The 15372-nt window shown below is 44.5% G+C and overlaps 1 protein-coding gene across 1 annotated transcript in view; it reads left to right on the top strand.

Moving 5' to 3' along the window:
- The window catches only part of EML6 (EMAP like 6), a 748837-nt gene that overhangs the window by 580866 nt on the left and 152599 nt on the right, over positions 1–15372 (top strand). The gene's annotated exons all lie outside the window — the stretch shown is intronic.

A 15372-nucleotide genomic window follows, 5' to 3' on the forward strand; every position in this document is an offset into this window, starting at 1 on the left:
CCTGTAGCACCCATATTAGGACCCCGTGCCTGATTGGATAAAATTACGTAATATTACGTTTTGATGTGTATTGAAAGTACAACTCATTTTTTTGCAGGAAGAGGGACTGATCTGGACAGCTTTTTTGTCTCTGTTGGATAACTGAGTTCTGAGTCTCTATCCCCCACACGTGCCTCACTTAGAAGACTGACTGCTCACCCTCATTACCCTGCGATTCAAGTGCATAATGGATGGACTTGGATTACATTTTGTAGTGCCATTGATGGTCAGGCTCCAGGCTCTAGTGGTAAAATGCTCCAGACACTTTTGTTAAGGCCCAGTAACCCCATAATGCACCATGCGCCCTAACGTGTTTTGTTGCTGTTTAGCGTTCTTGCAGGCTAACTGACCTTCCTGGAGACACTGGATCTGATTTCAAAGGAAGGCATGAGATATTTCTGCTCCTTTATAAAGGCAACTTCTTTTCAGTCAGTGGATGGGGTCAGGGACTAAAAAGCTAAGTCACAAGCGTTTTGCTGAATGTTAGGTTATTAATTCTACTCTAATATCAACGGGATTGTTCCACAACTGAACAGAAGGGTCTGCGGCACATTTTTGTGTCTGAAAGGTAGAACATTAAAACAAAAAGGCAGTGACAAATTTAAGATTACAAACAAGGGTATATTTAGTACATTTTTAATTCCAGGCCCTGTCAATCAAAATCTATGCGTATCATACAGGCCGATTTCAACACAATTCATTTATGGTCCAGAAACCAATGAATCTGTATCAAATGGTTTAATCCGCAGTCAAATTATTTTAGCCCTAAAAGTAATCTAGCAGAATTCTGTGTGTATATATTGAATACAAGCATTTGTTTTGGATGGTAGTTTTAGGCAGACAGAATTGCCATAGACTAGATGAAAGGATTGTATGCTAATCTTTTAACTAACCTAAAAAATGCAAAGATTCTGAGATAAAAACAAGCTTTGAAATAGCTGTGATTTGTGTTTCAAAAGAGAGGAAGTGTGCGCTATGATCACTCCACATTTAGTGGCAATGGGCAAGATTTCCCGTGCAAGTGTTATACTATGAGAGTTATGTGTGAGATTCAGTTGTAAATTAAACAGTATTTGTGTGTTACCAGCATATAAATAACATTTCATGTCACATTTTTTCATAAAACATGGCATTGGCGTGAATACAGATTCAATAAAAGATAAGATGAAGAAGAGCCTTGGGAAGCATCCCTAAAAGCCAGCTTACATGCAGACCGAAATTTCGCATTTGTGGAGCCTGCATTCTTTCTGTTAGAAATGACTTTGATCAGTCGCTGTGCTGCTTTCTTAATGAGCCTGGCCAGGATGGTCGGGTGGTCTGTGGTGTTGTATGCAGCAAAAAGGTCTGGAAGTATCATCACCTTCTCAACACCGCCTCAACCTATTTTCATGCACAGGACATCTGTAACAGATTGGTCTACCATTGCTGTACTCATCTGAGGATTAAAACTTACATTAGCATCATAAACGAAACTAAGATTTGTACTAAATATTGAAGCTGCTATGTGACCATTTTTTTTGCTAGTCTGGTGGTACAGGGGAGTTAAAGAAAGTGCCTTAAAATTAGCAGGTTCATTTTGATATGTAGAGAGTTTCTTTAGCAGCTGTCTCACAATTACAGTTTATAAACGTTTAGGTGCATTCCCTGATGTATTTAGAATATCAGCGAGGATACAATAGTATCTCAAATAGCAAATATTAATTATGCTGCACAAGTATCCAACAGAGAACCTGTTAACTTGCTCTTTAACATCACGTTGAACACATCAGTAGTGGAGAGAATTTGCACTGTCAAACTTCCTATTAGAACAAGGATCCTCAGTTTGCCATTTCATTTTAGATTACCTCCTCGTCCGTCTTGCTCGATACAGACCTTAAAGGTTGAGATATTCTCTTCCTCACAGAACTTATTCCCTAGCTAATCAAAAATAGTCCCCACAATATCTTTTTTTTAACCAAATGTTATTGACATTTATTGAAATCATGATCATCACAAGGTAGGAATGGCAATATTTATTGGTACTTAGGCAGAGCGTATGGGGCTGCTAGACAGCAAGACACAATAATAAAGAGTTCGGTCTTATGAAATCATGATCATACTCCTACGGAACCGCTGCCCAACTCCCACAACATGCAGCTCCATCCCACCCACCCAGCTCCCAACGTGGTCATTCCCTGCCACATAATGCCCCCCAACATTGAGTGCCAACTCTCACTTCTATCTGTCAGTTTGTCATGCCTAATACAAATAGTTCCCCAAGTATGGCTGCAGTTACTTATAAGCCCTTAAAAGGGAGGAACCTACTCCAACACTTCCTGTTCTTTCTTTTCTGCAAGTAGGATGTTTCCCTAGCTGACGCAAGTAAGCAGTGTGGTTATATTTATCCTGTATGATTTGCCATAGCAATCTCCTTCAGATACATGATCAGTCAATACCACCTTGCTGTAGCTGGCAAGACCTTAAAGGTTGAGATATTCTCTTCCTCACAGAACTTATTCCCTAGCGGACGACGGACCTCGGGGGACAAGTCCTACGGAGTGGACGGTCGGAAGGGAAGCGGCGGTTACTGGGAGTCATCCGACGTCAACCTGAGCTGCCCGGTGCCGGTATTGAAGAGGCTGCTGCGACCTTGCCCCAGACGCTGGACAGTAGGGGTATTCGAGACGGCACCTCGGACGATTGCGAGCATAGTCCGATCACGGCGCGGAGAAGGAGTGGAGCAACACTCGGCAAACGACTGAGACAAGGTATCAGCCCCGCTCGATCGCGTGCCCCCCCCACCTTGGTAAAGACGAGGAAAATAACCCGGGGGAGCCAGGGGAAGAGTGAGAAAGCGGCACGCCTGACTCTAAAATGGCGGCCGCTTAAGACATTCTCACACGATCTTCTCATCACCTCCATAGCGGAGGAGGTCTGTCAATAGGACATTTGTAAGGAGCTAACATAGAACACGGACTAAATAGAAGAAGAAAAGGGTCCAACGCTATCAACATATCGCCAGCTTTGATCAACAACACAGGGCATAGACACGGAAAAGGGACTACAACAACAACACAGGGCATAAACACGGAAAAGGGACTATGTACCTATCGCCACCAAAACATCAACACAGGAGCATAGAAACAGAAAGTGGTCCGTGTACCCATCGCCAGCAAAGCAGCAACAGATGCTACTTGTGATAGATCCCATATAATAGAACTTATGATAATTCAATCCATCACTGATAGGAGGCAGGACATATTATAAAAGGAAAGTCGACTTACTACAGAAGTGGAAACTTAGATAATGCCCTCCCCCCTCAGAACAACAATAATCACTGAAAGGGGAAATTTCGAAATTTTGTAACTCTGATACGTGATCTATCTGCCAATACTGGGAATAATAAGGTGATCATCACGGATCACTGACAAGGGATCAACTCAGGTCAAATCAACATAATTTGACAACAAGAAAGTGAAAATGGATGAAAGAGGCCGAGTGACGATAGGCCCTAAAACACAGAATATAAAATATCCCTCTAATCTATCCAAAAATGCTGCCAAAAAGTTCAAACACAACACATTGAGAAAAAACCCGGACATATTGTTCGCCGACCCATACTTTGATATGGTTAAAGGCATCATAATAAATGACTTGATTTTCCACACTAATAAAACAGCGAAATGGCGCAATGCCCTCATAGAAATGCTGGTCATAACAGAAATGAGAAAGATCCCTCATGGCACAAAAATAATGACTTCCCCATCAAGAAGTTGCAATGCTGAACTATGCATCACTTTATATAAAACGGGAATAGTGTTGATACAAGCAGCCAATAGGGACCTTGAGGAATTTGAGAAGACTTTCCTAACAGTAAAATAAACTTTGGTAAGATCAGGATACCAACTACCCATGACCCAGCATGAAGCCACGCGGGACAACAGTGCCAATACATCTAGAGACATCATCCAACGAGGGGGCCATATCGCTCAATATCCCAGCTTTGGAGATATAACGGAAACTGAGATGGTATCCTTGGAGAATAAGACGGAAAAATCAGGGAGGTCTTCCAATCTGGCTAATGAAGAGCAGAGCCTGACCCACAAGGAAGAGCTGATTCAAGTTACCAGCAGAGAACGGGAGAACGTTGAGCTATCTATCCTAAACTTAAAGGAATACTCAGAAGGACTAAACATGCAACAAAACCTGACACTACCAGATATCACACTTGAAAACATCGACCCCAATACTAGAGACACCAATCAATCAGATGGCCAGAACAGCAGAACCAGCAGAGAACGGGAGAACGTTGAGCTATCTATCCTAAACTTAAAGGAATACTCAGAAGGACTAAACATGCAACAAAACCTGACACTACCAGATATCACACTTGAAAACATCGACCCCAATACTAGAGACACCAATCAATCAGATGGCCAGAACAGCCAAACCCCAAGGATAGAACAGTGGCCACTAACGCACAACTTCACCGTGCTGGAAGAGTGTACCCCAGCTCCAAGAGAATCTCTCCAGGAAGCCAATGATATGAGCAAGGTAGATGATATCGACCTTCCCTATCCTTCCTCGAATATGAGACCGGAAGCCCTCAGATCCCTACACACAAAAACATCCCTTACCAAGGAAAGATTTATGGGAATGAGATCAGATCAGTTGCAGAGAAGAGCAAACGGCAATGCTCATCCGGCCATGTCTACCTCACACAAGAACTCATCCCGAACACGGAAAGAAATAAAGGAGCTCCAGAAACTTGTTGGTAACCTGTCGCAAAACTCGTTGAAAGTCTCACAGACAATTGGAAAAATCTGGGAAACGTTGATAAGCACTCACACCAAGGTTTCACACATCCAGAATCTGGTACTTAGAAACAATAGACCTAACAGGACCAAGCCCTTGTCGAATGAAGAAACTAAGGCCTTACTCAGGTCTTATGAACAACCTGCCCGTAGTAAGGAGGAGAATATCAAAACAGTACCTATTGACCCTAGTAGAAGGGCCAGAAAGAAGGACAGGAAAGCAATTCACCAACATCTACAACATATTCAGCTAATTGCATCTGAATCGGATAATGGAAAACTAGTTAAATCACAGAAACCCCTGAACTGCCTTCTACTTAATTGTCGTTCGGCAACTAAACATGCAGCAGACATAGCCGCCCTCATCATCAATAAAGAAATTGATCTGGCCATCCTCACGGAAACATGGCTCAATGAATCATCTTCTCCTACCATGGATCTCTTAATACCGCCACAATATAACATCGTTAGACTAGACAGACCAAGGAATGTGGGAGGAGGCATAGCTTGCATTCACCGGTCGGAGATCGCGGTCGGCCACTTCCATTCTGAACCCTTAGAATCCTGTGAATACCTTGGTATTAATGTGAGAACACCAAAGAATCAAAGTTGCAAGTTGCATATATTTTATCACCCACCAGGAGAGAACGCAAAGTTCACCGAACAACTGATGGAGATCTTAACGACCAATTCTAATTCGGACGCCAATAACATATTCCTAGGGGACTTTAACCTCCATTGGAATGACGGCGATGACAAACTGGTCAACTCGATTAAAGACTTCCTCAATGAGCTAAAACTTGTACAAGCTTGCAACCAACCCACTCATTCACGAGGAGCGACCTTAGACTTTATTATCTCAAGAAAGGATGAGACATCTATCCTTGCTATAGACCCATGTGACTGGTCTGACCATCACATCATAACATTCGCGATACCTACAATGACTAAGGGCAGGACCGTGCAACCACGCATGCTCAAGAAACTGACCCGAGACACAAAAGAGGCTAACATTGATCTACTGGTGAAAAGATGTGAGAAAGACCTGAAGCCACCCAACAATAAGCAAAATGTCAATGAGTTGACGGATCACTACATAACCTCGATCGGTAATATCGTCAATGACACCATGCCCCAAAAACTGAAAAAGGTATCAGAGAAACCAAAAAATCCTTGGTTTAACGAATCATTAAATGAGGACAGGCGCAAACTGAGAATGGCCGAAAGGAGGTGGAGACAACATCCCTCCTCCCCCGAGCTGAAAGCACTCAGAAAAACAAGGAAAGAATACAACAAAAAAATAATCAACTCCAAAAAAGAATTTATTAGAGATGAATTGGACAGAGCCAGAAACAGACCACGAAAACTCTTCGAGATTCTAAAACAACAATCAAATAAACTAGCCAAAACGGTCTTAGAGAATACAAAGACTCCCATAAGCTGCGAGGAATTCTCCGCATTTTTCACGGAAAAATCCAAATTGCTTGAAGATGATCTTACTACCGCAGCAACTAACCTTAAGACATTGCCTCCACCTAGTATCGAGACCAATATCTCCCTAGAGAGTCCCCAAACAAAAAATAAGGCAAAATGGGACACTTTTGATCTATTCGACCAGGAAAAGATCGCCAGGACGCTTGCGGAACTCAAACTGTATAACCACTTTCAAGACCCTTTACCGGGAAAGTGTGTCAGAGAAATCAGCCACACTCTAGTTCCAATATGGACCGAGATAATAAACACCTCACTGGCACAAGGAACCCTCCCGGACTGTCTAAAAACAGGGCAGGTGATGCCCATACTCAAAAAACCGACAGCTGATGCTACAGACCCGAACAACTATCGGCCAGTGACCAACATCCCTCTACTGGCTAAACTCATTGAGAAATGTGTACAGGGCCAACTAAGTCAACACATTGCTAAATTCTCGCTTCTAGATGATTGCCAATCAGGCTTCAGAACAGGGCACAGTACTGAAACTGCGATCCTGCACATTGTCGATGACGCCCTTCAAGCCCTAGACCGAAATCAATCTTGCCTACTGATCCTCCTAGACCTATCTTCAGCATTTGATACGGTAAAGCACGAAATGCTAATGACCAGACTACATGACAGGATGGGTCTGTCTGGAAACGTGCTGAAATGGTTCAACTCTTTCCTACAGAACAGGTCTCAGCGATTCCTGGTTAACCAAGCAATCTCGTCCCCGTGCCCCAACGCAGTCGGGGTCCCACAAGGCTCAACGCTATCACCAGATCTATTCAACTTATATGTAGAACCTCTCACGGAGATCCTCCAAAAATCTCAGGTATCCTATCACATGTATGCGGATGACACGCAATTATACTTAAAGATCGCCTCCCTTGAGGACATTGACTTAATGAACAAGACACTAAAGAGCGCTTTGCGATGGTTAACATTGAACCATCTGAAACTAAACGCCCAGAAAACAGAATTCCTACTAATCTCACCAACAAGGAGCCAATCTGAAGTTAAAGAGTGGACTAAATTGGTGACAGCGCTAAACTGCACCCCGACCCTAGTTGATTCAGCCAAATCACTAGGAATTACACTAGATAAGAACCTCGACATGAAAAACCATATTAACTCGTTGGCCAAGAGCGCCCGCTTCCACTTGAATTACTTAAGAAAACTGAAACCTTTTATCTCTGAGACAGACCTAAAACTGGCTATCCAATCACTAGTCATCTCGAGGATTGAATACGGCTGCACCACATTAGCGGGCTTGCCAAAATCATCCACAGCACCGCTAAAAGCCTGCCTCAACGCAGCGGTGAGACTCATTACGGGAACGAAGAAATTCGATCACATATCTCCTCACCTGAAAGCACTAAACTGGCTACCTTACGAGGCTAGAATTCAAATGAAGATGGCCTGTATTACGCATAAAGCTGTACATTACAACACGCCTAGATACCTAGCCAAGAAACTTAAGCTCTCAGGAGGTAACAGATCAACTAGAAGCGCAAAAGATTTGCTATTACGACCAGCCTTTTTCCACAAGAAAAAGACCTACAACCGAGCATTCTCCGGAGCTGCCCCCAGAATCTGGAATTCACTCCCTCCAAACATCAGGAAGATTCAAAATACTGCTACATTCAAACGAGAACTGAAGAGCCACTTGATGAGTAAATACCCTACTTAGAGAAACCTACCGATCACTGGGATGTGCAATTCAGCTAACTAAGGATCGCCCTCTTCGTGGAAAACTTGGAAGATCATCAGCGGATAAGGAAATGATGCCGTGCGCAAACCGAGACTTGACACTTTGATGCTACCTCATATATGTGTGAACTTTAACTATATCTCACAGTCACACTACAGAACTTCTTTCTCACTTGATTTATTTAGCCATATATGTGAAACCTTTAACTATATGTCACAATCATACTTTATATCTTTTACCGCACCTGATTTATTTATACTTATTATCCTTGATATGCACTGGGACGCCTCATAACCAACCCTACCTCAACGAGCATGGTTTGTTACTATGACAAACACCAAACCTTGCTCGCCACTTAATGCTTATTGCACAGTCAGTATGAATATATCTATTTAATCTCGTCCATACAGTATATTGCTTTCTACCTCATTATTCTCTTGTTGTCAGTACTGCTTTTATAATGTCTATATGTTATTCTCTCCTTGTTAAGCGCTCTGATACCCACGGGTCTTGTTCGCGCTATACAAAACACTATAAATAAATAAAAATAAATAAATAAATCAAAAATAGTCCCCACAATATCTTTTTTTTAACCAAATGTTATTGACATTTATTGAAATCATGATCATCACAAGGTAGGAATGGCAATATTTATTGGTACTTAGGCAGAGCGTATGGGGCTGCTAGACAGCAAGACACAATAATAAAGAGTTTGGTCTTATGAAATCATGATCATACTCCTACGGAACCGCTGCCCAACTCCCACAACATGCAGCTCCATCCCACCCACCCAGCTCCCAACGTGGTCATTCCCTGCCACATAATGCCCCCCAACATTGAGTGCCAACTCTCACTTCTATCTGTCAGTTTGTCATGCCTAATACAAATAGTTCCCCCAGTATGGCTGCAGTTACTTATAAGCCCTTAAAAGGGAGGAACCTACTCCAACACTTCCTGTTCTTTCTTTTCTGCAAGTAGGATGTTTCCCTAGCTGACGCAAGTAAGCAGTGTGGTTATATTTATCCTGTATGATTTGCCATAGCAATCTCCTTCAGATACATGATCAGTCACTACCACCTTGCTGTAGCTGGCAAGACCATAAATCATGTTTGCTGCACAGAAGGGCTCCCTGGTTTAACATCAGGCATCTATAAAAACCAAAACCTCTCTAATCCTGCTCAGTTCGAGGTTATTTGACTTTTGCCATTACCTTAGCTCAAGGAATCTATCATCTTGTGCATCAGCCATTTTTGCTGAATTCAAGAGGGCAGCTCCTGCTGGATTAGCTACAAGATTAGAAGTTGCTAAACCCGGGGGAGAACCGTCTCTGCTATTCCTTTCAGGCTATTTGGGGGAAACCTTATTACAGTCCTTCCCTCATTTGAGTAGTTTTTGAGCTGTCATCAGATGAGGTGGTAGGGCCATACTCAGTGTTTTAAAGCATGACCACTTTACAGTAAATGATTAGGGCAGCAGTGAATGCAGGCTTTCAAATAAGAGACGGTCCACCACTTCCTAAGGTTCCTAGAGTGAAGGATACTGGTACTTCAGTCACTGATCCTGATGAGGAGGAGAGAAGGGAATGTTTTATTCAGGGCCCATAGCTTGCAGAGATTCTGCAACACTTGTTTGAGAACTTACATTTTCCATCAACTGTTCCTTCACCAAACAAAGATGTTTTTTCATGCAGCAGCAGTGTTTGGAGCCAGAAGCTACCCCATTGAATGGGGCTGTTTGAAGCGTGCTCTCTCATTACTGGAAGGAATTGGACAAATTCACTTTTTCTAGATTTTTGATGCTATCCAGTGGACACATTTTCTGATAAATTCCCTGTGGTAGTTAAACTGGACAACCATATGACCCGCCTTTCTTCACAGGGTGCTATAATATCTGAGGATCCCTTAACCTTAGACCCTACAGACGAGAAGGTTGATTGTGTGATAACAAGATCGTATGCTGCCTCCAACTTGTGTTTGGAGGTGCACACAGATTTCTGTGGCACCAGATGAACCCATTAAGCTAACTCAAAGGAATCAACTTGTCCATAGACGTAAACTGTCGTGATCACAGTAGCAGACTTCTTTCTTCACACATCCTTGCATGCTAGATCCCCCAGTGCCACATCAGATAGTATCAGATGTAGGATTACGGTTACCACCATTATGGCCCTAGGTAGGGAGTCAATGTTGTTTTATTAGGAAACTCCTCAGGTGCCAGAGCACCTTTTCACACATTCCGCATTCTACTTTCAGTCCCAAGTTTTCTTGTTGGATACAAGGTTCATAACAATCTACTGGATCTAGTGAGTGAAGGCAATCTCTCCTGGTGAGAGGTTTGTACTGTTTCGAGCATGAACATTTAAATTTTTTGCTAAGTTCCGCTGTGAATACTGGGGGGTAACAAGGTACCATGTGATTCCTGTTTTTGAAATAATGGTCCAAGATATTGTCATAAAATATCAAGATCACCTTGAGAAGCAAATTCTAATCTAGTTTAGCAATAGCCATTGAGTTAGAAATGCGGCCTTGTGCTATACAGTGAGATGTAAACACCAACAATCACTCATCCCCAAAATGCTGGGGTTGTTTCCCTCCAAATGTTTATACTGCTGCTAGTGCTTACTATCCCATATTGGGCTATCAGGCATAAAACTGATCCATCAGCTGTTGCCTGACATAGCACTAAGTAGCTGCTTATCTTGTGGCTTCCCTGGATTTAAGTGAGCCCCGCATGTTATGCCCATGATCACACTAGCTCACCTTGTGGATAATCTCCCGTATGTGTAATTGACTGCCTTTGCACAGCCCTTTTGAGGTACTATAGTGTGTGGATCCAACTATTAGAGTACTTAAACCTCTCGGATACCCTATCACTAATGAAAAACACCATTTTTAATTTGTAGTAGTATTTATGTGGAGTGTCACATACCTGATGAGTTGCCGGAGCGCATTTGTGCACCAATAGTACTGTACTCCGAGGAAGTCATTTGGATGTAAAATGTGTGTCTGCCATGTGGCCTGTATGGGTAGTGTTTTCATGTCATGCACAACAAGGTTGTACAATATATCTCAGATAACATAATTATTCTATTGATTCCTTCAAATTCACACATTTTTTATGACATGAATTTTGTGTTATCTCTCTTGTTATAATGTATTCATAATACCATGTGCAATCGTTTTTATGGCTGGGTTTTAAACAGTTTTTAAACCGATGAATTGTATGAAATTGTTCAAATTGCTTTATATGGTTTGATATTAAAAATGGACTATCAAGAATTGTCTTGTGGGTCCCTTTAAAGACGGATGTAGAGGAGCGCATGATTTTGAAAGAAGTGAAGTATGCAAACGGTGAATGTATTTAGTTCTCCAAGAGCATCTACTGGTGACAATAATGCTCAGCAAGAACCAGAGTTGTGTTTTCTATTATGTTATTTTTCATGCCTTGGCATGAATTGAAGTGAAAAGAGCCAAGAGATAGGACTCTTCAGCATTAGATTAGTATATGAATAAAGAGAAAGTGTGTGACTGCACTGTAGACTATCTGGTAAGGTTTTTGGTGTTGTGCATGTCTGGCAGACACTACTTAAACAGTGTTCATGCTGCTAATACCATAGATGTAGATAAAAAATAACCAGCTAATAGACCATATGACCCTAGAACAATTTTCTTTACATTTGGTTTACAGGGTTAAAATATGAATGTGCAATCTAACTTTAGAATATGTGTAAATTAAGGTTTAAATTCTGTAATTGAATCCATCAGGTTTCCCATTAAAGGTTTTATACTGTTATATTACAAAATGATTTTGGCAGCTGAACACAGCACAGTTCCTGGAAAACAGTTATAATATTAACTGCTGAGCATACTTAGGACCACTGGAATTATGCAGCAGGGGAGGACCAAATAATGCGGCACAATTGATTAAATGTTACAATTGGTGCGGGTTGCGGCGCAGAAGTTAGGGGCAATAGGCGAGCTCGTGGCAACTGAGGTTTTATTGATGCAAACAGTTGATCTGTACAGCTTTTGCGATTAGGGTATTTCCTCGGTGACCGGCTTCTACTCCGTCGACGGTGGATGACCTTTTCCTTCTTCCGGGTCACGTCCGGTCTTCGGGGGGGGGGGGTCTCTTCTGCTTCGGAGTCCGTCCCGACTGTCGGAGTAGCTCTCCAGCGATCACCCAGCGAGAGAAAAGGAAAAGAAAAGTGTCAGGGGTATGTTCCAAATAACAAGCGGTGCAGGGGAGGGGAAGTGAGGGGACTCCCTGTGCTCCAGTTAACGAGTGAACGGCGGTTTTAAGGGTGCCTGAAGGATACCGTGATAGCTAAACGTCCCGTGGTGTTGTACCTAGCGTACGCTGACCTCCTACCCAGCCCTTTAAACGGTCACGTACCTGGAGAAGCCACGCACCTCCCCTGGGTGAGTGGCTGGGCGGCTCGTGGGAACGGTGGCCTCCTGGCTTTCCTCCGTCCGGGGCAGGCGCCGACTCTGCTCGCGTTTCCACTCCGGTCGTCCGACTCCCTTCTTTCTCTCTAGCTGACCGGCTCTTGATGTTTCCAGTGGCGTCTCCCGCTCTCTCCTCCTGAGCTCCAATCCTCCGATCCGTACCTTCCTCCTCTCGAATCTCCGTCCTCCGCACGCTCTCTCCTTCCGACCTCCAGGTGAACAAGCACCCCTGAGACTCGTCTGGTTCTCCTTTTGAGGGGCAGGGCTGGTATGTCGGCTCCTCCCACTCGGCGTGTTCTTCAGAGTTAAAGGGCCATTCCATGGCGTTCGACTCCGTCCAGCTCGCCACCGGGTCCTGTGATTGAGATAGAGAGAGGGGAGGGGAGGGAACAAGAGTTAAGTCGGACCTCCCCTCGGTCGTCCCCGTTGCGCGAGGTAGACCAGCACCGGGAGGCTCTGAGTCTTGCATGCCCTGCCCCCTTTTGTACACCCCGTTACACACCTCCCCCCTAGGACGCTCCCGATCGGGGAGGGGATGGCGAGACAGGTAGTCCGCATTAATGTTTTCAGTTCCCTTCTTATGATGCACAGTAAACGAATAAGGCTGGAGCGCCAGGAACCAGCGCATGACCCTGGCGTTGTTGGACTTGTTCCTTGACATCCACAAGAGGGGAGCGTGGTCAGTGTACAGGTGGAACGGTCGACCCTCGAGATAGTAGGCTAGTTTTTCAATAGCCCACCGTACTGCTAAACACTCCTTCTCGATGGTGGCATATTTTAACTCCCTGGGAAAGAGTTTGCGACTGACGTATACCACAGGGTGTTCCTGCCCGTCTTTACCTATCTGGGACAATACGGCGCCTATGCGGTACTCTGAGGCATCTGTATGGAGGAGAAACGGGACTGAGAAATCTGGTGAGGTGAGCACCGGTGTAGTGGTTATGATGCGCTTTAAATGGTTGAAGGCATCGGCCATGCACTCAGTGGGCTTGATGTGGGCGTTGGATCTTCCTGGCTGGCGTAGGGCATCCGTAAGGGGGGCGGCAATGTCCGCGAAGAGTGGGATGAACCTCCTATAATACCCCACCAACCCTAGGAAGGCCCTCATCTCTTTCCGGGTGGAGGGGAAAGGGGTGTCCACTATAGCCCTGACTTTCTCTATCTGTGGTTCTATCATGCCATGTCCCAAGACATAACCGAGGTACTTCACCTTCTGGTAGGCTAGCCGGGATTTCTTGGCGTTTACTCTTAGTCCTGCTTTCTCTAATTCCTGAAACACCTGATGGATATGCTGTAAATGATCCTCCCAGGTTTTGCTGTGTATGACGATGTCGTCTAAATAGGCCGATGCCATGGAAGATACGGGGGCTAAAACGGTGTTCATAAGTCTCTGGAAGGTGGCGGGTGCCCCGTGGAGCCCGAACGGGAGGACGGTAAACTCGTAATGCCCTTCGTGTGTGCTGAAGGCGGTCTTCTTCTTGTCCTCCTCCCGTAAGGGCACCTGCCAATATCCTTTTGTAAGGTCGAGTGTCGTGATGTACCGGGCTTCCCCAAGGCGTTCTATGAGTTCATCCACCCGGGGGATCGGGTATGCATCAAATTCCGAAATCTCATTGAGGGCTCTGAAGTCCATACAAAAGCGCCGACTACCGTCCGGCTTAGGAATCATGACGATCGGACTGGACCATTGGCTGGTGGACGGCCTTATTACCCCTAGCTCCAACATGTCCTGTACTTCTTTCTTTATGGCGGTTCGTCTGGCTTCAGGAACTCGGTAGGGTTTGATATTAATAACCTTTTCAGGCGGTGTGTTTATTCGATGTTCGGCCAGGTTGGTTAGTCCTGGCTGGTCGGAGAACAATCCCTCATGTTGTTGGAGTACTGTCTGTATATCCTTCTTTTGAACTTGAGTCAGCTCATCATTGATATTCAGCTGGTCTTGAGTGGAAGTAGACGGATCACTACTAGTCAGGATTCGTACATCGGCCACAGGGGGGGCTCCTAACCATTTCTTTAGAGAGTTTATATGGTAGGTTTGCGTTTTTCTGGGTCCGATCTGTAGACAATAGGTGGTTTTACCAATGGTTCTGACAACTCGGAAAGGTCCCGTCCAACTGGCACAAAACTTCTGAGTGGAGGAGGGTAAAAATACGAGGGCCCATTCCCCTACCCTCAACTGTCTCCACTTCTTGCCTTTATCGTAGATTTGTTTCTGTTTTTGCTGACTGTTCTCCATGTTGGCATAGGCCAGGTCTCGGAGCTTTCCCAGTTTGGATTTGAGGTTCTGGGCATAATCCAGTGTGGCTGAGGTTTCTTCGGGAACCTCGTTCTCCCAGGCTTCTTTTGTCATCTCCATCAGAGAGCGGGGTTGTCGACCGTATAAGAGCTCAAACGATGAAACGCCGAGACTGCTTTGGCGTTGCCCTCTTATAACATATAGAGCCAAGGGAAGGATTTGGTCCCATTCACTCCCATTTACTTCCATTATTTTCCTCAATGTTGTCTTTAGGGAGCGGTTATAGCGCTCCACTAGGCCATCCGTCTGCGGATGGTATGCGGAAGTCCTGATTTGGTGCACGTCTAGGCACTTGCATACCTCCTTCATCAGCCGGGAGACGAATGGGGTCCCCTGATCTGTCAGTAGTTCCTTCGGGAACCCCACACGGCTAAACAGCTCGATCATTCTGTCCGCTACTTGCTTCGTGGTGGTAGCCGTGAGGGGGAAGGCCTCAGGGAACCGAGTGGCGTAATCCACCAACACCAGCACATACTGGTGTCCTTTTCGGGTTTTGGGCAACGGACCGATGATGTCCATACCGACTCTTTCAAACGGTTTTCCAATAATGGGGAGGGGCTGGAGAGGCACCGCTGGAGGTCTTGTCATGTTCATGGTTTGGCATATACT

Source organism: Lissotriton vulgaris, chromosome 6 (assembly GCF_964263255.1).
Source record: "Lissotriton vulgaris chromosome 6, aLisVul1.2, whole genome shotgun sequence".
In the NCBI taxonomy this organism is placed as follows: domain Eukaryota; kingdom Metazoa; phylum Chordata; class Amphibia; order Caudata; family Salamandridae; genus Lissotriton; species Lissotriton vulgaris.